The following is a 24,338-nucleotide window of genomic DNA, read 5'->3' on the forward strand; positions in this document are numbered from 1 at the left end:
TCATCCAGCAACATCCATACTTCGGTGTGATTTTGGTTAGCTGGATGACCACTTATCATTGGTGTGGCCAAATTTTTTGTGGTTCCATCAAATTTGTTTACAGCCGCCAGTCCTGGCTCTCAGTGTTCTGTGCTGTTATTTACCCATAATTTACCCCAGGAGTCTTTTAAGAGCCCACTGTTGGTTAAGTGCTAGACAATATTGACCTCCTGTGGTCCGGCAAATTCTCTTGCTCAGCACCAGGCAAATCCTGAGAGTGCCTGCCTAGAGAGGTGCAACCCATAGTGTTGACGTAATATACATAGACTTCTGTAAGGTATTTGACTGGGTGCCACAAAATAGTCTGATTTTTAAAAACTAAAATGACATAAAATTAATGGTGGTACACATTAAATGGACTACAAAGATTGACCAGTCTTAAATGCAATTATAAAGGAAGTTAATAATCAAGTGGGTGTGTTTTTAGTTGTGTCCCCTACGGATCAGTTCTTAGCCTTATGCTATTTAATCTTTTATCAATGACCTGGAAGAAAACATAAAATTATCACTGATAACATTTGCAGATAACATACAAATTGGGCACATGATAAATAATGAAGAGGATAGATCACAGCTGCATGATGATCTGAGCTGCTGGAGAAACTGGAAGCCAGCAAGCAATACATGTTTTTAATATGACTGAACACCTACGAACAAAGAATGTAGGTTGACCTGACAGGATGGGTGGGACTTTGTCTTGGGAAGCAGTAACTCTGAATAAAGATTTGGGGGTTGTGGAGGATAATCAGCTGAATTTGAGCCCCCTGTATGCTGTTGGGCCAAAAGAGCTAATGTGACCCTTGCATGGATAGATGGGGCATCACTAGTAAGAATAGAGGGGTGATTTACCTCTGTATTTGTCACAGGTGTGACCATGTCTGGAAAAATATGCCTAGCTCCAGTGCCATGATTCAAGAAGAATGCTGTTAAACTGGCAAGAGTTCAGAGAGCAGCCACATGCAATTAAGAACCAATTAATTTTGTCCTGTGGCTGGAAAAAAAAAAACAGCCTTTTGACTCTCACCTAAATACTTTATATTCCATTTGATAGGAAGCAATTTGCTTCCTTCTGCCACAACTATGTATGTTAATTTTTATTTGCTTCTAATATTGAATGCAGCATGCATTATATGTGCTGCCTTAACTGTTTCTAGGCCTTGTAATTTTGTTTTGGTCCCCAGCTCTAATGGCTGCCGACTTGTAAACTTTAATGTGAAAGTTACAGTTCAAGAAAAGAAGAAGAGTAGGAGGTGGAGTGGATATTCTTCCTAATCCAAGTTATGGGTTCAGAGCCAGAACAGGGTGGCAGCTAGCAACATCAATCATTTGCTGATTCTTAATTGAACTCAGTAGCCTTGAGGTGTCTGTACAGCTTCCATCATGAGGTATGGGCAGGGTTTGAACCTGGGATCTTCAACACCAAAATGTGGACATTTGCCAGTTAAGCTAAAAGAATAATGCCACTATCTGCTGGCAGCTGTTGGCTGTTCACATTTAGAAAGGTAGCCAGTGGTGGGGAACATGTTATAAGAGTGCTGTATGTCCATCCACCTACCATCCATTCCCCTACTGACACTCTCAGTGGAGGATGAATTTTTTGTAGAGACTGGCCTATCCTCTCTTCCATAATAATGCTTCTACCAGGGAAGGAATTGAACATGCTGTGTCAGCGATCTCTGAGAGAAACTTGTGCTTCATCTGTTTTGTGAGTACCTATCAGGCACTTCAACTCCAGCGCTGTCAAACCAGAATTCTTAAAAATAAATCTACAGTGGCAAGTAAGAGCAGCTAACCCATGCTTAGCCATTACAAGCTCAAACTCAGTCCCAGAAGCATGCGTGCATCTCCTCTTATTTCCCATGCTGTAGGAGTGCCACTGCCATGAACGTGTTGTCTCTGTTATGCAGCTGTGGAAATATGCTGCTGTCTGTTTTGACAATTCGATTACACACACATTTACGGTTGGAGATAATTCCAACCTCCTGTTCAGGCTCAGTTAAACTGTCATTCTGCGAGAGTGGGAAGGAGGGAGCAGCTGAGCGATATGAATTCACCAGTCTTTTTTCTTCTCAATGAACTGAATCTGTAGGTACTTTCCCTGTGCTTATCAATGGCATAGCCTTGATGGTTTGTGATTGAGATGGTAATTGATGGTGACCTTTTAATTGCACATGGCATGTGACTTGCGCTGGGCATTTCTTGCAAGAAATACAAGTCTGGGGTTGTCCATCAGCTAATAACTCCTTTTGTGCCAGTTTTTATGTCAGTTATTTCTAAATAGAGACTGGCATTAGCTAACATAGGATTGTTTAGAGATAAAGTATGTCCCTGATGCCTCCTTTTCTCATGAGTAATTATTCCTATTAGTAGTTGTTGGATAGCTAAGGGTAAATTGTAAATGCACAGGGGAAGGGGGGTCCTTTGGAGAACTCTCTGTGTTCAATCTTCTACCTTCACCACTACTTCCTGTCCAGTGTCATATTCACTGTAACTCTGATAGAGAACTGTGCAGGCCTCCTTTAGGCACCAATGCTGTTCCTTTCACTGGCCAGAGAGAAGACAGCTGCTGTATTTCTCATAGGGAAGCATTTTCTTATAAGATTTCCAACTCAGTTTTTTATCACAAAATCACAGAAGTGGAAGGAACCTCAAGCGGTCAGCAAATCTAGTCCCTTGCACTCATGATAGGATCAAGCACCAGAATTGGCACGTTGCCTTTCGGGGTGCTGATTTGAACCTACCCCTTTCTGTGTTAAATGTACTTGCTCCACAGCTTTGGAGACTGAATTCCTGTCTATGGAACAGACACCACAGTGGCTGGACCGATAGGTCAAACTTCCCCACAAAAATACTCCACCAAAGGGTGCTTGATCTCCTAATGTTACCAGAAGGAGTGATTTTTTTTTTGTTTTTGGTCACCTGTTGATCACCAGAACCTGGAGTGAGGTCCTCAACTCATAGACCAATAAGAGTGAACAGTTACATGGAAAAAATAAAACCTTTGATCCATTTAGTTCCATGAATCCTCAGTCTTTGCAACTATTACCATATGAATCCAAGGCCTCTTGTACTACAGTGCAGAGCAATTTTCACCAGGCCTCTGGGCTACACTAAGCTTTATTCATCATGTGATAAGCCAAAGACTCACTCACCATTTTATCCCATTCTCCGTGCTCCTATGTTAGCTTATCAGGTTCCCTGTTTAGTTTGGTAATGCTTGGCCCAGTCATGCAGTGTTCATTAAACGCTTTGTGGAGCAGTAGTACACTCCATGGTGAGTGTTGGCAGGCTAGGGTCCTCTGTCCCTTAACTCAAGAAAATTTCCCAATGAAAGTAACCCAACCTCTTTGTTGATTTGGCTTTTGTACAACTTTGTCTTGGTAGATGGAACCAGAGACTCATTTTGGGATGCAGAGAAACATGTATGTCTTCTCAAAAAATTCTGCCCTTACTGCTAGACTGCACGGTGACTGCATATTGATTGCAGTTTTGTCTCCAGCTCAAGCTCTGAAATTCAAGTGAGGTTTTGAATTCTATTTCATATTCAAAGTGACCAAACTCATGGGGTGTACAATCTGCACAATGATTCTAAGATTAACCTTTGCAATGTGGTCTGACTCATGGCTTTGGCGAAGAGTTTGAGGTTGTATAGGAGAAAATGGACAGCTCACACATGGGTGAAAAAGACCAAATAAGATAGCCATTAAACTCTAGTCTGTGAAGAGTGACAAATGCAGGTCACAATCTGTCGTATATGTCTGTTTTACATAGTCATCAAATGAAACATAGTGAAATTCAACAAGAGAATACTAAAATAATGGAAGTACAGGAAAGGTTAATGACATGTTATCACTCTCTGGACTGCTGTGTTCTCACTATTTTTTTCCATCAATGCTCAGAATAAATTTTGTTATGTGCAGCAAGGCACGTGCGAATGTGCATCACCAGTAGAAACACATGCTGTCAGCTGTGAACGCTCTGCTCTAACCAGCTGGGGAGCTCCTGAATTTCTCCTCTGAAGCCACCCAAGCACTCAGCTTTACAGGGAACACTTCCTGGAGGGGTTCATGACTGGGAGTGCCAACCTCAAGACAGATGGTCAAAAAGGAGGGCAGGCACCCCAAATTGGTGGTATGTTCTATAATTAGATTTTACCAACCCAGTAACACACACAGATTCCTGGATCATTGTGGCAGTCTTACCATGGAGTTAAAGTCTCCTTAGGCTTCCGAGTCTCTGGCACCAACCAGGCAAGCTGGACTTAGCGATAAACGGTCTCTTATTCCCAAAATCACAAAAGATTCAGCTTGTTCCTAGTCCAGTCACTTTCCCAAGGTCAGTTTATGTCTTAGATCTCTCACCATAGATGACGTTTTTAGCTAATCTTGTAATTAATTAAGTAAAGGTTTATTAATTAAGAAAAAAGGAGTTATTTCGAGGTTCCAGTAAGCATATATACCCAAATGAGATTCAGTCTGAAGACAAAAGGTGACAGAGTTATAGTAATTTGTCAATTCAAAGGGTCTTTTAACTCACATAGCCATCTCTATCTTATGTTTACAAATCCTTGCCTCTGAGAATCCAGATGGCATAAAAGAAAGTCAGTTTCTCCTCATCAGGGATTTTTATCCCCTCCACTCCAAAGACCAAAATCAATGAGATGAGTTCATGGCTAGGTCTCTCCTTCCTGGAGGGAGTTAGAAAATCAGTCAACTCTGTCCTTTGATGCTACATAATACCTCCTTTGCCTTTTATGGGCCATTCTTGTATGCAAGACAAGCACTTTACTTTAATGAATGCTTCTTTTCCTGTTTAAGTTACATGAAGGTTTACAATGCAGACATTCAATATAATTTTGTACCATGGGCTACAGAGGTTATAAGTGAGACCAGTTCATGGAGCATCCTACAATCATTTTATGAAGTTTAAACACATTCTTATCAACTTAATCTCCAATGTCAATTCTGATAATGCCGACATAGATGTGAGCTAGACTGCTCTCCAGCTTTTCTTCTCTAAGTGTTCAGTGAGGCCTGGAGTCTGGCCCCCAGATCTGCCAGTATCACACAAATGCCCACAAACCCTGTGCCATAATACAAAAAGCAAGCAGGCTATTGAAATTAAAAGGCTAACAGGAATAAAAGGAAATAGTCTTTGATTAATCCTGTGGGGATATTAACCTGCAGCATTCATTTTTGCAGGAGATTAATGAGGGCCTGTTCCTACAGCCTATGAGTTCTGCATCACAGGCTAGACAAGATGAATTTCTTCATTGGGACCCCAAGGGAAGACACACTTAAGCCCGCTAAGAATTGAAAACACCTGAGTTGCTAGAATGAGGGAGGCTTTGTCTACACTTAACACCCCCTCCCACCTCTAGGTTGATCTACCTTACACAACTTCAGATATGCAAACAGTGTAGCTGTGTCACAGTAAGGTTGGTAGGAGGGGGTGGATTGGGGGAGGGGGTGCTCTCCTGTCGAGTCCAGCTACTTTTCTTGTCCGGGTGGAGTTCTAGAGTCAATGGGAGAACACTCAGAGATCGATATATTGCATCGAAGCAGGTTTATTGCTCGATATAACTTTGATCCACTGCATAGTAGAAACAAGCTCTGAGACCTCAACATGAATTCCAGCACCAGTGGCTGGGGCACAAGGCTGCAATTTGGAGAGGGGAGAATTTACTAAAGAGCCAGATTGTTCTGGATGTTTTAAAAAAGCTTGGGGCCAGATGACTATCAAGGCTGCATCTTGGGCCAAATCTAAAGCCCTTTGGCTGACTTCACTTAATACGATAGTTGATTTTTAAAGAACTAGGTGAATCTCAAAGCACTGAGAATTTGTCTTCCACTCCCACAAGCTCCCCAAACTTGGGATGTTTTTCTGACCCATCCACCTTGAAGCCCCTTCCTTGCCACTGAAGCACACTGTCTTCCTCCATACATCACCTTCTCGAGAAGGTCCATCTGTTACTACTAGTAACAATACAGTTCTTAATTAGGGGAGGCAGCAGATGAAGAGTATCAGTGGAAATGAAGCAGGTGCTGATACCTGGTGATAGACTCTTTTGAGAGAGGGCAGTCAGACTCTATCTATCTAAGGCCCTTAAGTGGCTCTCATTACTGGAGTAGCTAAATGCTTCACATCCTGTACTGCATTTGCCTCACAATGCCCCCGGGAGGCAGAGCATTGCACTCTTTACATTTTGCAGATAACTTTTACTTTATGCCTCTTTGTCCTAAGTGATTTGCCCGTGGACATACAAAAAGGGTGTTGCAGAGCAGGAAATTGGTCTTTGCCTTTTCAGGGCCTAAACGGATGCCTGACAGTTGCTATGGGACCCAAGGCAAGGTGGGAGGGGGCCTGGGTCCATGATCTGGGAGGAGTGGGGCCAAGAGTTGAAGGGATGGAGGCAAGGGCAGTCAAACTGGGGTGTTGGGTCCCCCTCCATGCTTCCTCCCAGTAGTGTGCAGTCAAAGAAGTGCTGCCGCAGCACTTCAGAGAGGCCCGGGGGCAACTGCCCCCTTTCTCCCCACCACCCCGTCAGCAGGCCTGCTGACCAATGAACCATCTGGTCTTTCAGGAAAGAATGATTCATCCAGCTTCCCCAGCCAGGGAAGAACTGGCAGGAGAATGCACTGAGCTAACTTCACCTGAACTTTTGAGAGTTTGGTTATGGTGAATCAATGAGTTTGGTGCCGTGTTACGTGACTCATCCCTACTTAGCACATGTCATTAGAAAATACTTGTGAGAGAGCGATGAGAGAGAGGGAAGAAAGAAGGACAGTTTTAAAGAGACACCAGATAGATGCCGGTAAAGCACAGAATAAAGGATGTGCCCTTTTTTCAGTCCATTCAGCTGGCTGAGCTCCCCATGCTTTCAGAAAATAGACTAGGCCGTTCATGAGCAGCATCCACAGGCCTTTGGGATTCCCCAGACTCGGATAAATAAATGAAGCCACCAGTACAGCACTCTCCCAATATTTGTAAAGATCCCTCAAAATCTATTGAATTACACAAGTATAATATGAGTGCTGGTTAACCTGCACTGTGGTTGCAACTGACCTACATAATAGCTGAGTACTCCAGACAGAAGCGTATGATAGAAGGCGCAGTGGTTCTGGCAGCAGAAAAATAAACACCCATATCCCCCATTAAATATTGCTTGCATACATAGCTCCCTTTAGCCAGCTGTGAGGCAGAATAAAGCACGTGGAAGGCAGTGCTCTGAGCTGAGACTCCACAGCGTGACTCAGATAATACAGGACGGTTGTTTGGGATTCGGAGCAATAACCACCATATTTTAATGAATAATTTTTGAGATAGCTGAACACAGAGTCATTACAAGGGTTATCTATTTGCATCAGCGAGCTGTCGTGTTTGTGGAAGTAGCCCCTACCTTTTTGTGCTTAAATAATACCTAGGTTATTTCTTAGAGAAGCCGTTATAGTTTGTAATTCAAATATGGTGGGAAAATCTGAATTTATTACAACCTTCACCTGATTCACCAGTCACTTAACATCAAGTGTAAAAAAGAGGAGCAATTCCACTATGAAGCAGAGGTGAGGAAAAAGGACACTTAGGTCTCAAGCTTCTCATAATCCTATCTGGAAAGAGAATGTTCAGAACTAACATTCATATTCAAATCTGACACATTAACACATAGTTTGAAAAGGGACATCGATTTCCTGACCCATTATAAGGACTCTTCCACGTACTTTGATGTTTGACCTAATACTTACTTCCCCACCCCTCACCACCCTCTCTCTGCTCTTCTACCTGATTTGCCAAAAATGATAACAATTTTGGACCTATGTGCTTTGCATATTGACTCTGTTCTGGTAGGGCTGTGATCTGAAGAAGTGGGACTCTCCCACGAAAGCTCATCATCTAATAAATTCTTTTGTTAGTCTTTAAAGTGCTACATGACTCCTGTTTTGTTTTGATGGAACAGAGCAGGCTGGCGTTCCTGTGAATCCCGGATACCTGTCATGTTTGCATTGCGTGGAACTGCAAAACTGGGCTCTGGATTTCAGAGCTCTTGAAATTCAGAAGCTCAGAGTTGTTCAGAATACAGCTGTCAAACTGGCTGATTATACTGTAATGGTGAGCTCTGAATTTTAGCTCTAGATCCAGGCTCAGATTCAAACTTCCCTTTGAATTTCAGAAGCATTCAGTTGTGGAGATTAGTTCAGATCCACTGTAGCACTAAGTATTTTCCTGTAACTCAGGTAGTACTTTCAATGAATACAGTCTTTTTCACCAGAAACAACAAGAAGTCCTGTGGCACCTTATAGACTAGCAGATATTTTGGAACATAAGCTTTCATGGGCAAAGACCTGCCTCGTCTGTTAGCCTGTTAGGTCTCACAGGACTTCTTGTTGTTTTGAAAACACAGACTAACTCTGCTTCCTCTCTGATACATTTTTACCAGAGGATTTGAAAGCACCTTTGCAATCGTCTATTTCTAAGCTTCACAACACCCTGTTCGGTGGGCAAAAATTATGATCCCCATTTTAGAGAGCAAGGAGGCTCAGGCACAGAAAGGTTTAAGCGACTTGCCTGTGATTGCAGTGTGAGCCAGTGGCTGAGGTGAAAACAGAACCTCCTCGCCAGACTCTGCATATTAGACATCAAGGGCAGTTTTGACACTAACTTCAATGGTAGCAGGGTTGGACCACAAGAGCCTTTTCGGTTAACTGACATAGTACACAGCTTCACACTGCCTTAATTATGGACCTGTCCCTTTTGGGGACAGCTGCAAAAGAGGAAGAGACTTGCAAATATAAAGAGAGAAACAGAGAAAGGAGGATGAGGAAGGAAGAGAAACTAAGGGAAGGAATAGTGGTGGCCCTACCAGTGAGTATATTATCCTGGAGACTGAACCTGACTGCAGCAGCAATAAGACTTTACAAACTATATTTATTACTGCACCTACAAAGGGCCTCCTTCTTCCCTTGATCTTGGTGCAAAATTCCAATTGATCTACATGAGACCTGTGCTGGGGATGCCAGATCGTGTTGTATTAAAGATGTACTTGGGCACAAAGACTGTAGTTTAGGCAAACAAACAGAATATGACCCTGTGCCCAGAATGTGCTGAACAGCTCACCATCCACACACACTGCTTCACAATCCAATTGATGAAGCGAGTTGTTGCCCATAAAAGCTTATGTTCCAAAATATCAGTTAGTCTATAAGTTGCCACAGGACTTCTCATTGTTATCGTAGAGGAACTGCAACCCAACACAAGATATTAAGCCAGCTCTGTCTACTGAATAGACAGCTGTTACCTTTGTAGACTCCTCAGGGGTTATTCAAGAGCTGGAATCAGCTGAGGGTCAGCACCAGAGGAATGTAAAAGAGATATTCCCCTCAATGCTTCTCCACTGAAGGGGATACAATAATTATTTATTAGGGGGAAAAAAAAACAAGAGACAAGGGAACATGGGAAATATTTTCAGACATTGAAGGACAGTCTATTCTTTTTCTTCCCCAGGATGTGCAAGCTCTCAATCCATCCAGAGCACAGGTGTGATAATAGGAGTCTTTCACATGCAAATATATCAATTTATTTCCACAATAGCAAAGCACTGAAGGCTGAAAGGGAAGCCACCATTACACCGAAAATGTTGTTATCCCAGAAACACCATTCTCTTGAAATTCAGGAGTGGAAGAAAATAATAGGGTCATTCAAATTTGAAAGCCCCACATGGTAAGAGGAAGGAAAATCTTGACATAGATTCCTAGTCTTATATTTGGCTTTTTACTTAAATCCTATTTTGTTGCAAAGTCCCTGACTCTATGGCCTACCTTGCTCCATTTCTAAGAGAAATGGGCATATGTGATGATTTCTTTCATGGTTTCAACAATCCCTTTTCTCCTTCTTGGTCTCTCTAGTTTGACGATGGATCAAAGCCAAAGGAAATGCGACCTCATGGCAATGCAGGTGGCTGACAGCTTCCATTTATAATGTCAGCCAAGCTTTGAGCACTGATTTAACAGCACCTTCCACTCCAGCATTAGAGTTATCTCTTGTGCAGAGTGAGTGGAGATCATGAGTCTTACAATGTGTAAATGTATGGAAGCAGATAAACTATAGTATGCTACATGAATAACCAAATCAGTACAGTATTTGGGCCCTTTCCTGTAATGTAAACACAAAACAACCTGAGAGTATTTTTAAGGGACACTTTCTATAGCAAAATCAATAAGTGACAGAGGCTGGGGATCAATGCATCTTTGGTTTAACCCTTCCTGCCCCCGCTGCAGCCAGAGGACGGGAGGTGGCTGGATTATGTTGGTGGCCAGCAGCAACTTGGAGGTGTTAGGTGCCTTTCTGCACTGTGCAGGCAGGAAGGAACAAGCTACTTTCAGCCATAGAAGAGCAGGAGGTATGAAGGAAGAGAAGACCTCTGCAAAAAAACAGATCAGGTCATCCCTATCCCCACACGTCCCCTTCAGCAGGAAGTGGATCTCATCTTTTCCCTCACACACAGTGCCAAAAGGCTGATGTTTGTCACATTCTGTGGTGAACCCCAACAGAAATGTGGGGAGTGGGCCTGTGATCTTGCATGCCCTCCACATGTTGCCTAGAGAAGACATGGTTCCAGGTATCAGGAAAGACTGGTTCATCCTGCAAGGCCTAATCAAGCACGAGACCACTGGGTAGGGAGAGTTGGGTCAGCTCAGTCAGTCACTCCCATCTCCATAGTAGATAATAGTACAGTAGACCCATAGTACAGTAGACCCCCAACTTATGCAGAGGTTGCATTCCCGCACAACCCGCCCTGTAAGACAAATTGTGCCTTACTCAGGGGAGCCAGGAATCCAACCAGTGCAGCTGCGCTGGACAGCTGTCTCCTGTGAGCAGTGCAGAGCTGGGAGCCAGGCTCCAGCTCCCTGCCACTCAGGGGAGACAGGAAACTGATAAGCACTGCTGCACTGGTCAGTTTCCCAGTTCCTGTCACTGGCAGCAGCCAAGGGTCAGGCTGCTGCCCCAATAGGAGCTGTAAAACAACTCGTGTCAGGGGTGGCACCCTGACCCTTGCTGCCCTGGACAGTGAGAGTTTCCCAGCTCCAGTCAGTGGCAGCAGCTGCTCCTGTCGGTGAGGGTCAGGGTCCCAGCTGCCCGCCACTCACAGGAGTCAGGAAACTGACCAGAGATGCTGCACTAGTCTGTTTTCTGGCTCCCCTCAGTGGTGGGCAGCCCAAAGCCAGACACCAGCTCCCACCACTCAGTCTCATTAACCCTAGATTTGCTCAATTTGAACGTGCATATCTTGGGATTCTACTGTACAGAAATATGTGTGTAGGTGTAACCTCTCCCCATGTGAACCTTAAAAATAAGATGGTAAATAAAGACTCCAGATAAGTAGTATTTCTTTTTAACAGGTGCTGAAGTCAATTTTATGTTAATTTGAGTATGTGTATTTCATTGCCATTGAACTTTCTTGAATATGAGTAATTGCATCAGTTGTCCCATTTTCAGCATAGGGAAATATGGTTACCCTCGGTAAGCATTCTCTTCATTTCTCAGATTAGTGTAATGGAGACACATGGCATCTTAAGAGATTCACCAAATGTCAGATGGCTGGCTAGGGGTGAAGCCACAGGAAAAAACAAAACAAAACAAAAAGTAGATCTCTGTCTTTCATTTGATCCACTGAACTATGCTGTCAAATTTTATTGTGGGTGGGCTGACACAAAATACAGCTGCTATTCTCAATACAAACACAAAGAGATGTTGTGGTTCTAAGGATTATGTTATGCTATCTTTATGCAAGTTAGTGCATTGGCCTTCTGGCAAAATGCAATATGGCTCTTGGTATCCCAAAATCTGAACATCCCCATCATCAAAGATTTTAATTTAAAATATTCAATGTTAACACCTATTCCATCTGATGAAGTGAGTCTGTGCTCATGAAAGTTCATGCTCAAAACTTTTCTGTTAGTCTGTAAGGTGCCACAGGACCCTTCATTGCTGTTACAGATCCAGACTAACACAGCTACCCCTCCGATACTTGACAGTTTAGTAGGGAATTCAGTAATGTGTGGAATTAAAATAAATAGTCCTTATGAAACTACATTCAATTTGTAACCAAGACAAAATGTTAATCCACTAAAATCCTCAAACCAAAACTCTTCTCCCCTTCTCTGTCTTCTCCCTGGTACACTTGTTCCAATGTTTCCTATAGATATTGAGAACGAGTATGGATTCCTCACCATGTCCGTAAGGGAGCCAGGAAGCCAGCACGTCTGACTGCTCACATTCCATTCAGAAACAAACAATCCCACTTTCTCTCTCCTTCCCCCCTCCACCAGTCTCTGACAGGGTCCTCGCCTTCTGGCTTATTCCTTCTGTTGAATTCTGCATTGATGGTGAATTACTCTAAACAGATCCACTTTCATTTTTTTTAAAATGGTAATTAGTTTTTTTTCTAAATATTGGTTCAGCTCCAGCTAATTACTAGGAAATGGAGAACCATGTGCTTCCTGCCACAACGAATTAGTCCACTGTCTGTTTCCCATCATACGTTAGCCTGCATTCTAATTACATAGAGTGACATTCCTGCCACGAAGCATTAGCATCCAAAGCAAGAGGTGTGTACAGATCTTCAGAGATCCTGTTTATTGATGATGAAGACTTACTAAATAGACAGGGTGAATGAAGTAATAGCTTTTATTTGACCCAGTTTTGTTGGTGAGAGAGAGACAAGATTTCCAGCAACACAGAGCTCTTCTTCAAAAGTGGTATAGCTCAAAAGCACGTCTCTGTCATGAACAGAAGTTGATCCAATACAAATATTACTTCACCTACCTTCTCCCTCTAATATCCTAGGACCAACTTGGTTAAACAATTCTGCAAACAACACCTATTCATTCATTTTCTCTCAATCTTCCCCTTCCATGTTGTTCTTGGTGTTTTTTCCAATTTTTTTTCCAGTCTGTGCTCAACGCACTCAAGCAGCAGAGCGTCCATTGCTTTTCACAGGGCCCAATTTCTCAATTGGTGGGTCATGACTCCTGTGGGGATGCGCGTGGGTTCACTGAAGGTAATTAGTAGGGTTGTGCAGCATTGAAACACTGTATTACAATTCTAAAGGAATACTCACACTTTTGGAAAGAGCTTTGGGGAAGCAAAAAACTATTCTAATTTGTGTGGTTCGCAGGGTTTCAAAGGAAAGTTTAAAGATATCACTGACTACAGCCTAAACACTCAAAATCCAGGAGGCAAATTAAAAAAAAGTGTGATTTTTTTTAAGAGCCAGTTTGATGATTTCTGGGGTCAGACTCATGTTCTCAACACTAGAATGCAGGTGAATCAATAAATAATGAAAAAAAACAAGGCAACCAAATGAAGCTGCTGAGGGATGATACTGGGAGGCAGGAAAGGCTCAGAAAAAAGAATAAGTCAAACCAGAATACCATACACTAACTTCCATCCCAGCTGAAGCCAGCATGCCTGTTGCAGCTCCCTGGCTTAACTGAATCCAGCTGAGGTCCCTGCCTGGTGGGCCAGCAGCATTTGGGAACCTGTGCAGCAGCCAACAGCACTGCGGAAGATGAGACTGCCCACAATCCACTGAGGCTGCTCTTTCCAAAGACCACTCTCTGAAGAGCTCCTGTTCGGCTGAAGGGTCTCATGTAAAACAGTGACAGCAGGTTGGTCTGCCAGGAGAGTGGTGGGACATTGGGAATAAGGGTAAAGATTAAGTTCTCCTTTCTTCATTGTACATCTAGAAAGAGAAGACATAGTTGCTTGTGCATTTTAAAGAGTTGGGGTTGATTTTAATGCACTCCTTCCAGTTTGCTCCTTAGCAGTTCAAAATAGCTCATACTCCATACTTATAGCCCACCAAGCATTCATACCACCATCTCTGTTAAAATAGGTAGTAGGACAAGAAAAGCCCTCTTAAGTCACCTGGTCTGTGCCTTCTGCATTGCACTGGACTTAGATAAGTATGAGGTAAAGAATTAACTTCTTGACTCTGTGCTGTGAAGGCGCCTTAGCAATCTCCCCTGAAGATTTTCATCTGTTTTCCTCTTGTTCTGACTGCTAAGAACTTTTCCCTAATATCTGGACTAAACTTTTCTTTCATTAGCTTCAGGCTATTTCTTCCTGTCCTGCCATTTTCAAAGGCTGCACATTAATTCCCTTCCTTCATTCATGTTGTTACCTGGAAGGTATTAGACTCAGATCTTCTTCCCACTGGTCTTCTTTTAATAGATTCTGTCACTGTCTCCTCCTGTGACTTATCTTCCACTTCTTGAATCATTTTTCTTTAATATTTTCCTCCTAGTTTTTTTTGACTCCTTCCTAGACAGCAGAGACCAGAGATGCCCACAGTTCTGTAGGATCCTTTGCAACAGCTGTAGGTCAAGTGACATTTTCATTTTAGTGTTGCCTGTTGTCCCCTGTTCTTTGCATATGAGAATAATTTGAGTGCATCCTCTAACCCATATCTACTATCAGCTGTTTCAAGAAAAAGATGAGTCAATTAAAATAACATCTCTTAAATCCTCCAAGTTCTTCTTCCTTTGTAGTCTGGCAAGTGTTAAAATGGAGAATAAAAATAAAGTGGCAATCTCTTGGGCAGATTAGTAAAACAGATTTAAAATTGGAGCAAGTGTGTGACAGATTATTGTATGGCTTGGGTATATGCACGTATAGCTGTATAAAGCAACTTCCATTTTGTTTTCTGAACAACTTTTGATTATAAGAATAGTCTGTGCCTTCATTTGGTTTTGTAACCTCCCTATTGAGTTGTAATACAAAGGTGCAAGAATTTCTCCTGAAATCACCTGACAGAGGGCTACCAACACCAAATAATTAAGCCCTGGTGTTTGTTCATTAGTAAGGAAGAACCCTTTGAAAGCCCTAGCTACTTTCTTGTGCAAGTCTGTTTTCCCAGATGACCTGGGAACCAAGCAACTGATCTCCTGATGGAGGGAGGAACTTTGTTCACCTGGCAGGGAACTGAGGCTTACTAAAGAGGTCACCTGACAAGGGGGATTGGAAGTCTATAAAAAGAAGGTAATTTTAGTAGACATTTTGAGTCTAAACTAGAGGAAGACAAGATTGTGCAAAATTAAAAGTTGTGTGTGTTTGCGGGAGGGGGCAGACAGATCTTGGGCTTCTTAGAATACATTGATCAAATCCCAAAGAGTGTCTAAGAGAGGAGAAGCTACTGACACAAGCAATGGCATACAGGTGTTTCGTGTTTTACTTCGCTCTGCAGATCTCTTGTGCCCTCGAAAGTAAGGAGGGATTGGTTTAGAAATCTCCCTGTTAAGTCTGTGACTTGTTTGCTTCAGCTAACCGGGGTCTTTGAAGAGGTAAATGATGTACACACTGGGGTGGATCACTGTAAAAGGTGTGCTTAAGAGAGCTGGGGAGTCTTGGAGGGTACAGCACTTGTCTCAGGAAGTGGGAAGCTGGACTGTGAGGTCCCATTTCCAAAAGGAGTTCCAGGCAGAGAATCTAGGGCATAAACTGAGAGGCCAGAGAAAGAGCATTCCTAAAGCCCCAGGTCAAAGGGGAGCAAAAAGCACTTGGATCTGCTGTTGAGATCCAAACATGGCAGCTTGGTGAGTATCCAGCAGTGGCAGGAGGATAAAAGCTGTGACAGAGAAATAAATGCAAGCTCTCTATTGTGTGGTGAGTTCTTAAAGTTGCAGCCCTCCAGTCCACTGGCTGGTGGCATTGTTGGTGACAGAGATGCAGGCTGGTGATACTCAGATTCCCCTCACTTTAATAAAGGATGGAAGAAGTGGTTTCCCTCATAGCCTCCTGTAACACTGCCTTTCTTATTTATGTTCCAACAGTATACTGTGTTCTGTACACGACACAAAGGAAGGCAGGGTTCTTACCCTGGGGAGACTAACATCTGTCCTACAATTGGAGGTGCATGGTGGCTTATCTGCTGCTGTAGTGTTCTGTCCACTTCAGAAGGATCCTGCGAGGATATAAAGGGCAATGGGGTACATCTGGTTACAGAATCAGGGCCAAAAGCTCAAAGTCTGCTGTGACTTACTACAGTGTCCAACCCAAGGCACTTTACTGTCTATAGAGGAATTACCCTAGTTTTATGCTGGTATGAATCAGAACAGCATCTGGTCTGAAATGGGCAAACAAAAGAGAAAGAACAGACACACAAATGGATGAACAGTGCTAATGTGGGCGTGACAGCATTTTCATGGTATAAGTTTGGGTTTCTGGTCTTGTGGGGAAGACCTGAGTTCTAACTCATGAACAACCAGTGTACCTGTCCCCTTAAGCTCTAGTTCAGCAACGTTCTTGATTATGTGCCTAACTTTACATATGTGAATAACTTCAGTGAAGTCAATGGGGCTACTTACAAGTGTCAGGTTAAAAACTTGCTTAGATTACGTCATTCAGATCCTAACTCTGGGAAGCCTTTTGATTCAGGACTACACATAAGTGTAAGTCCCATTGAAGTTAAAGGGACTTGACCATATACTGAAAATTACACACACATATAAATGCTTTCCTGTGTCAGGGTCTGATTCAAGGCCCTTTGAAAATAATGGCTTTTGGATCATATCGAAAGTTAATACCTCTCTCTGTGTAAAACACAGATTTAAAATAATCCCTCTATTTACATACACCAGAATTAAAACAGTTGAACCAAAGGGTCACCTTGGTACAGTTGCCAGTGGGCATTTGGCAACGTATAATCAGTTATAAAACAGGTTATTTATTCTTTACATCCCTGCTTCTCTTTCATCTTATTCCATGCTTGAGCACTGGAACAGTTTTGCAGGACTAATTAAAAGCAAGCCAGCAAGTAATTCACCTGACATCAAGGGTTCTGCCATACCTGTTTGAAAAAAACTCTCAGACCTTTAATAGTTGCTGCAACTTCCAAGAGTGTAACACTAATCAGATGCTGATATGTTAAGGGAAAATAGTAACTGGAGGAAATAAAAGCAACAAGCAAGCAAGATGTTGCTAGCTCATTTTCACTGATCCCTAGACAGTTTATGCATGTTTGTAGCTAGTTCATTTTCCACTTTGTAGACATTAGAAATGGAAATGACCTACTAAATCATCCAATCTGTCCCATGAGGCAGTGAAACTTTGTTCTTTATAAGATACATTTCAGACCTGTCTAGTCCTCACTAGTTTTAGAAGACTAAGGTACTGAAATATAACTAAAGCATAGCCATACAGGTCAATAAAGCCACTACTGGTAAGCCTCTGGGCACACATCTATACAATTCTGTTTCAAGTTCTTGGGGGTGGGAGACCTGTTGTGTTTGTAAAGTTGCACCATAAATATGACATAGTGGGCTGGAGTGGCCTCCCTCTGCCCTGAGATGAAAGAACCACTGCATTATCCCTGGGGGATGGAGCTAATCCAGTCACACCCCTCACACCAGCAGCACAGGGGAGAGACAGACCCTTTGGCTCACTTGAGACAGATCCAGTAAATGAGAGAGGTGTCTCTACCCTGCCGCACAACTCTGGACCAGAACCGACACTGAAGTGAGCGGTGTCTTGCCCCTGGAGAAGGGGACAAAGTAAAGAGCAGCTGCTGGCACCTACTGACTATGGAGCCACAGCAATGGACTGAGGTAGGAATTTAGAGAGTACTAAAATATGTATAAATAAAAGCTACCCAAACTGGAGATTGCCCCATGGACTGTGGCATGGTATGATATTTCCTCCTACTTCCCTCAAGTGGGGGTTGGATCATCAGTCAAAAATATAGTCAATAACTAAAAAAGATCCCCAGCTATCACTTCAAAAACCCCTATTGTACCTCCACTGTGAAATCCAGTCTGGTCTCCTTCCTGACACACTTTTAGATTTCTTTGCCCAGTTACAGCCCAGGGCAAGGTGACCCTTTGTCCAGCTCAGGTCTCTTGCTTCTTCCTCTAACTGTAGGGCCTAGGCTGCAGCTACCTCAACTGTTCCAGTTAGTTGGTCAGTCTTCTCTCCTCCTCTAGTCTCAGCCTGGCTGGGAGGGGAGCCCAGACACTTCTCCCACCCCCTGCTCACTACAGCTGCATCTACACGTGCACGCTACTTCGAAGTAGCGGCACCAACTTCGAAATAGCGCCCATCGCGTCTACACGCGTCGGGCGCTATTTCGAAGTTAACTTCGACGTTAGGCGGTGAGACGTCGAAGTCGCTAACCTCATGAGGAGATAGGAATAGCGCCCTACTTCGACGTTCAACGTCGAAGTAGGGACCGTGTAGACGATCCGCGTCCCGCAACGTCGAAATTGCTGGGTCCTCCATGGCGGCCATCAGCTGGGGGGTTGAGAGATGCTCTCTCTCCAGCCCCTGCGGGGCTCTATGGTCACCGTGGGCAGCAGCCCTTAGCCCAGGGCTTCTGGCTGCTTCTGCGGCAGCTGGGGATCTATGCTGCAGGCACAGGGTCTGCAACCAGTTGTCAGCTCTGTGTATCTTGTGTTGTTTAGTGCAACTGTGTCTGGGAGGGGCCCTTTAAGGGAGCGGCTTGCTGTTGAGTCCGCCCTGTGACCCTGTCTGCAGCTGTGCCTGGCATCCCTATTTCGATGTGTGCTACTTTGACGTGTAGATGTTCCCTCGCTGCGCCTATTTCGATGTTGGGCTGAGCAACGTCGAAGTTGAACATCGACGTTGCCGGCCCTGGAGGACGTGTAGACGTTATTCATCTTTCGATGTCGCTACATCGAAATAAGCTATTTCGATGTAGGCTGCACGTGTAGACGTAGCCTACAAGCACTGTTTCAGCTCATTATCTATCTATCTATCTATCTGCCTGCCTGCCTGCAAACTTTCCCCACCTCCTTTCTCACACCCCCATCCCTACTTGACTGGGCTGTTTTTAAGCCCACCAGCAATCAGCTCAGCTGGCTTTTGTTAGTTGATTGCAGATTGCTCTCACCTGTATTGCAGCACTAGCCGCTTCCCTAGCTCAATGCCAGACTGAGAGGCATTTTCCCCCATCCAAGCAAGGTCTGCTTGTCTCCCTGTTACAATACTGAGTTACACTTGGTGCTGAGGAAACATAAGAGCCTCGAATTTGACACAGTTTTACAGTACATGCAAGTTGGTGGTGGGTTTTTTTCTGTTTTGTTTTTTACTTTAAAGCAGTACTATTTTTGAAAGTTTATAATACCCTAGAGGGTTTCCATGTGTAAGTAAGAGGTCCAAGTCCTCTATCACTGTTATGTGTAAATTGTTGCTATGTCAAATTAAGCTGCTAGGCTCCGAGGAGTGAATACTGAGACTTGAACCTCCATCAAAGAACTGCTCTTGGTACTAGTTGTCTCTCTTGTTGACCTACTCAGCAGAGATACCAAAGGTTGCAAAGACTGAAGAGCACAGTATCTCCTCCTCCTAGAACTGATCCCTTCAAGATGTGGTTAAAATGCTTTAGCAGTGGGAAAGGGGAAGTTTGCACTTTTACTAAGCATCTTGACCCTGTGCTGTGTGCATAAACATGGGACTTCAGCCTCCAGAGCTGTCAAACCAGCACTTTTTTCCCTCAGTAGGAAATAAAAGTGTGCGAGGGAGGTGTCTGGGGTGACAGATTGGCTAGAGGGAAGCTGGAAATTTAGCAAAGAACATGCCTGTGGCATTGACAGGCCAATTTATTTTAATATTTAATTAGGAGAGAAGGAGACAAAAAAAGAACCCTGAACTGGTGGATACTACTCTGATGAACGTGATTTCCTCCCTGCCCCATTCTCAGATCTGGATTTGGAGCCTCAAGTCTTTCCACAGAATATTTTCTACCAACACAATATGCTGAAAATTACTCCATTTTTACCAAATTAACCTGTAGTGTGTGGGGGACAAAGGAGGGCAGAAAGAAGGCCTGGTTGTGTCACCTTTATTCATAGTTTGTGGGACTATTAAAATCGTATTCAGTGTAAATTAAACTGGCACTCTCCATCTTATACAAGCTGGAATGTCTTTGGCTGAAAGCTTCTGTTAATGGCAGTTATGGGGGTCTAGACCCACCACAAATATGGCCTTGTTAAACAGATCAGGGGTTTTTCAGTGCTATGTAAATTGCCAGGCACTGGAAGCCAGGAGATCTCATGCACACACAAAATAAATCAGTTTAAATTAAGATCACAAATGAGCTTTAAAATGTGTTGCTTGTAATTGAGCCTCTCTGGAGGCCCTTGTGTCAGCTAGCATGGCTAATACCATTAATACAGTCACACACTGGCTGCAGTCCTGGGAGGGAATCCAAGCTAAATGGAGTCACATTTTTCTAGGCAGGCTCATCTGGAGAGAACAATGGAACTGTTTGGTCTAATATGAAACACTGTTGGGATGAGACACATCTTTGAAACTGGGATGTGACACCTTCCTGAAGGAATACTTAGTCAATGGTGTTTCAGGGAGGGGAGTATCATGGGATCTGAAAGCATGTCCCTCCTAGCTCAAGTCGTCTCATTCTATCGTGGCCAATGGCCTAGTCACACAAACCCAAACACCCATGCCCTACTCCTCCCCTGAGGCCCTGCCACTGCTCACTCCATCCCCCTCCCTCCTCCCCACCTTCACTCACTTCCACCAAGATGGGGCAAGCGTTTGAGGTGTGCAAGAAGGCATGCAGGCTCTGGGCTGAGGCTAAGGAGTGTGGCAGGGAATCTGGGCTTTGCCAAGGGTAGGGGGTTAATGTGCAGGAAGGGGTGTCAGGCTTGGAAGAAGTTTGGGCACCACAGGGGGTTCAGAGTTGAGGCTAGGAGGTTTGCAGGTTCTCTGAGGGAGTTTGGGTGGAGAAAGGGGCTCAGAGTTCGCTCAAAGGTTTGGGATGCAGGAGGGAATTGGACATGGACTGTGGGAGGGAGCTCAGGGCTGGGGCAGCAGGTTGGAATGTTGGAAGGGGTCAAGGTTTTGGCTCTTCTATTGACTTTCTCCAATTCATCCACATCATTCGTGACACATAGCGCCCAGAACTGGAGCTAGTATTCCATTTGAGACCTAATCCGCAGAGAATAGAACTATGCTGTATCACCTGCGTTTTTTGTGCCCGCTCCTATTACCTTTGCACATGACAGAAGTGCCTGTTGCGTAAGTGGTAATGCTGAGGTGTGGGGTATTTTTTCTTTCTGTTTGGTGGACAATTGCTCATGTTTATGCTGCTGGCGTCCCAGGAGGCAAACTGCTGCTTCAGATACAGCTGCACCATGCAGAGCTATCCAACAACCTTTGTATTATAATTGAACCCATCTGAGTTGTGCATGTGAAAGGATTCCATAAAGAAGGTGTTTGCATTAAATGCCCATTGTCACAAACAGCTATCCTGGCAAAGCCACTTCAGTGGAAGGATCGAAAGGGGGATCGCTGGGATGATATTAAAAACATGCACATTAGTTCTATGTTGGTTGCATTTCAACTTAAAATCATAAGTTAGCTACTGAGGTTCTGCTTTATTAGCAAAACAGACCCATGTTTATGCAAAGAGTTGCTTTCTGACTGTAGAGCAGGGGGACTGACAGATGTGCCAGGCCTGTGGGCAAGTTGATGAGGATGGGGGTGCTAGTGGGTAAGGGGGGAGGAAGCTTTGCTCTCCCTGAAGGGACAGGGCTGGGAGCAGTCAGACCTCAGAGAAGACAGGTGCTGGGAGAAAATGAGACAGGGAACTCCCTGTCCTATTTTAGTGTTCTGCTGACCTAATTTTCCCAGCCTCTGAACCTTGCTTCACTGGAGGACAGCTTGTTTTAAATGACAGCTGGTGTAAATGCATGGCACTGCCCTTGGCTGGGGAAGCCCACAGGCCTTCTTGTGTGTCTACATCAAGGCTCTCTAGCAGCTGGGCTAGTGCTGTTGCTCCTTTGAGCTCCCTGTACAGCTGTTGCCAGCATCTGTTGGGGCCGAAGGCTGTGAGTTCTAGTTCCTGATGGCCATGGTACAAGTGCTGGGGTGGCAGATCATACAAACCCAGGATTATCATGTGGCCACTATTGTGACTGTGATTGGCATCTTACAAGCATGCTCTTAAAGAGAGAGAACCATCTGTGACAGCCATGGCTTCCCTAATTGATGAGATGCTGTCTGATCACTCTTTTTTTGCATCATGCCTGTGTGCTCATCCCTAGCACTGCTCACCCGTCTCTTGGCATCTCCATCAGAGGCGACTTGGAAGGGCTATTTGAACCAGATGCTTCACATACGTAGCCTTGACTCACATGCCAGTGCTGATGGGATAAAGCCACAGATTAGCTACTAAGTGATTCCTTATTGAACAGAGCCCTTTGAGGGCAGAACGCCTACACCATTAATATGCCAGACTGGCTGGGATTTTTCTAATTGGGCCAGCACTTGCACATCCATAATCCAATAGATCTGAGCATTGGCTTGGAAGGCAGTCTTTCTCAGAACAGGTGTGACCGTTAAGATAAGGATTGCCAACCTAGCTTTAGAGTTTCTGACTGTCAAGCATATGCGGTACTCTTTAGATTGGGTCTGAAGGGAACAGCAGGCAGAACATATGAGGTCTGACAGCCCTGGGAGTGTCAGAGTGGCTGCCAAGTTTAGAGTGAAGTTGCCCAGATGTGGCAGTCTGCCTGACCACAGCTTCCCAGAAGTATTGTTTGAACTATGCTCAAATGCAGGGGAAGGGAAATCAAGATTGCTTGGTTCTGTTCCTGGCTTTGCCATGGGCAAGTCACTCCAGCTTTCTGTCTGTCATTTTTTCCTTGCCAACAGTATTGTGATGCCAGTTACGTAGCTACATGACCTTGCAATCTATTTATTGGGGGTTCTAGCAGATAGGCATATTCTCCAGAATAAGGACACAGGAACGAGTTGAGTAAGCAAAGTTCCCCCCTGTGTATAAGTAGGAGAGGACTTGGGCTGCTGCTGCTGTTACACACATTGTCCCTCTCGTGCACAGGAAGAAAGAGAAGAGATGTCCTCAAACTTCCTCTTCAAAGCGCATCACGATCTGGCAGTCTGTTCTGAACAGATGTCCTTGTGGGTACCAAGGAGCAGTTGCTCCTCCAGGCAGCAGAAGAACACTGTGGCAATCAATGCAATTCCCTTCAGGGTGCTGACAGGCTAAGATTCATGCAGGGCTTTGAGATCCCCAAAGGAAAGTGCTATCCACAGACATGTGAAGTACTATAAAAACTCTGCTAACTCATAACTGGGAGCTACAGATATCTCCATAGTCAAATGGAAGGAAGGTGGACTATGAGGTCAGAGGGTACCAGAGGCTGCACGGCAGCAGGAGTCACTGGCTAGAGGGAGCAGTCTAGAAGTTGGCTGGGCAACATGGGAGCTTGGATTGAAAGGATAAGAGCTGGGCCTGCTGAACAGCTTGTTTCTGGCCAGGGGCCAGCACTAGCCATGAATAGTGGCCACTTGGGAGGCAGCCTTCAAAGAGAGTAGCTGACTGGGGATAAGATTGTGGGCTGTAAGCAGCAGAAGGAGGCAGCCAGTGGAGAATACAGGCTTCAGCGAGGGAGGGTATCTACCTCCCTCAAACATCCATCCCTTGGAGTCCCAGCTCCACATGGGCTTTTTGTTGATTTGTTCAAGAGCTGACTTAACTCCCTGATCAGTCTCAGGTATTGCTTTAATACTTCCACACTGAAAGAATTATGTGTGTGTGTGTGAAATAACCAGTGCTATCTTTGAAATGATAAAATGGCAAAGCCGTGCTTGCTGAAAGAGGAAAAAATCCCTGGCATTGCCACAGGAATTTGTAATGATTCTCAACCTAAAACTGTGTGGCTCTCAGCCATACATTAGAATTTGCGTCGCTGCATGCCCATGCCTTTTGGGATAGCTAGGCCAATCCTCCCCCCACCCCACCTCCTCCTTACTGTACCAATTTGAGAAGGGAGTTAAAAGAAAATGTTTGCCCCGTATATATCAGCAAAAGGTTTGGAACTGAGTCTCAAATCCATGCACGGCATCATTCCACGAACCCGGTCAAAATCCCTCTTTAGGGAGGAAAAAAATTGATTCAAGGCATGGGAAGGAAAGAAGCCAGTCTGCCTTGTCCTGCCCACCAGCTTCCTTCAGGCTGAGAAGTGATCAGCCTAATCAATGAAACTCCACAAGATTGCTGCAGTGGCTGCTAACTAAGTAGTCTGGACTGATTGCTTAGGTTCTCTCAACCCCGCAGCATCCAATGCCCGGGATCCCTGGGTATGCAGCCTGCTTATTAAAGCAGCCAAGCCTTCAGTCCAGAGTCAGCCACTTTATCAGAGGAACTATAAAGCAGTTTTGGTCAGGCTAAGTCTCTCAGTGATGCTGAGTTTGTCTAATGCAGAAGTCATTTTTGAACAGCTGAGCCTATCTTGTCTATTTCA

This window comes from Carettochelys insculpta, chromosome 3, assembly GCF_033958435.1.
Source record: "Carettochelys insculpta isolate YL-2023 chromosome 3, ASM3395843v1, whole genome shotgun sequence".
NCBI lineage: Eukaryota > Metazoa > Chordata > Testudines > Carettochelyidae > Carettochelys > Carettochelys insculpta.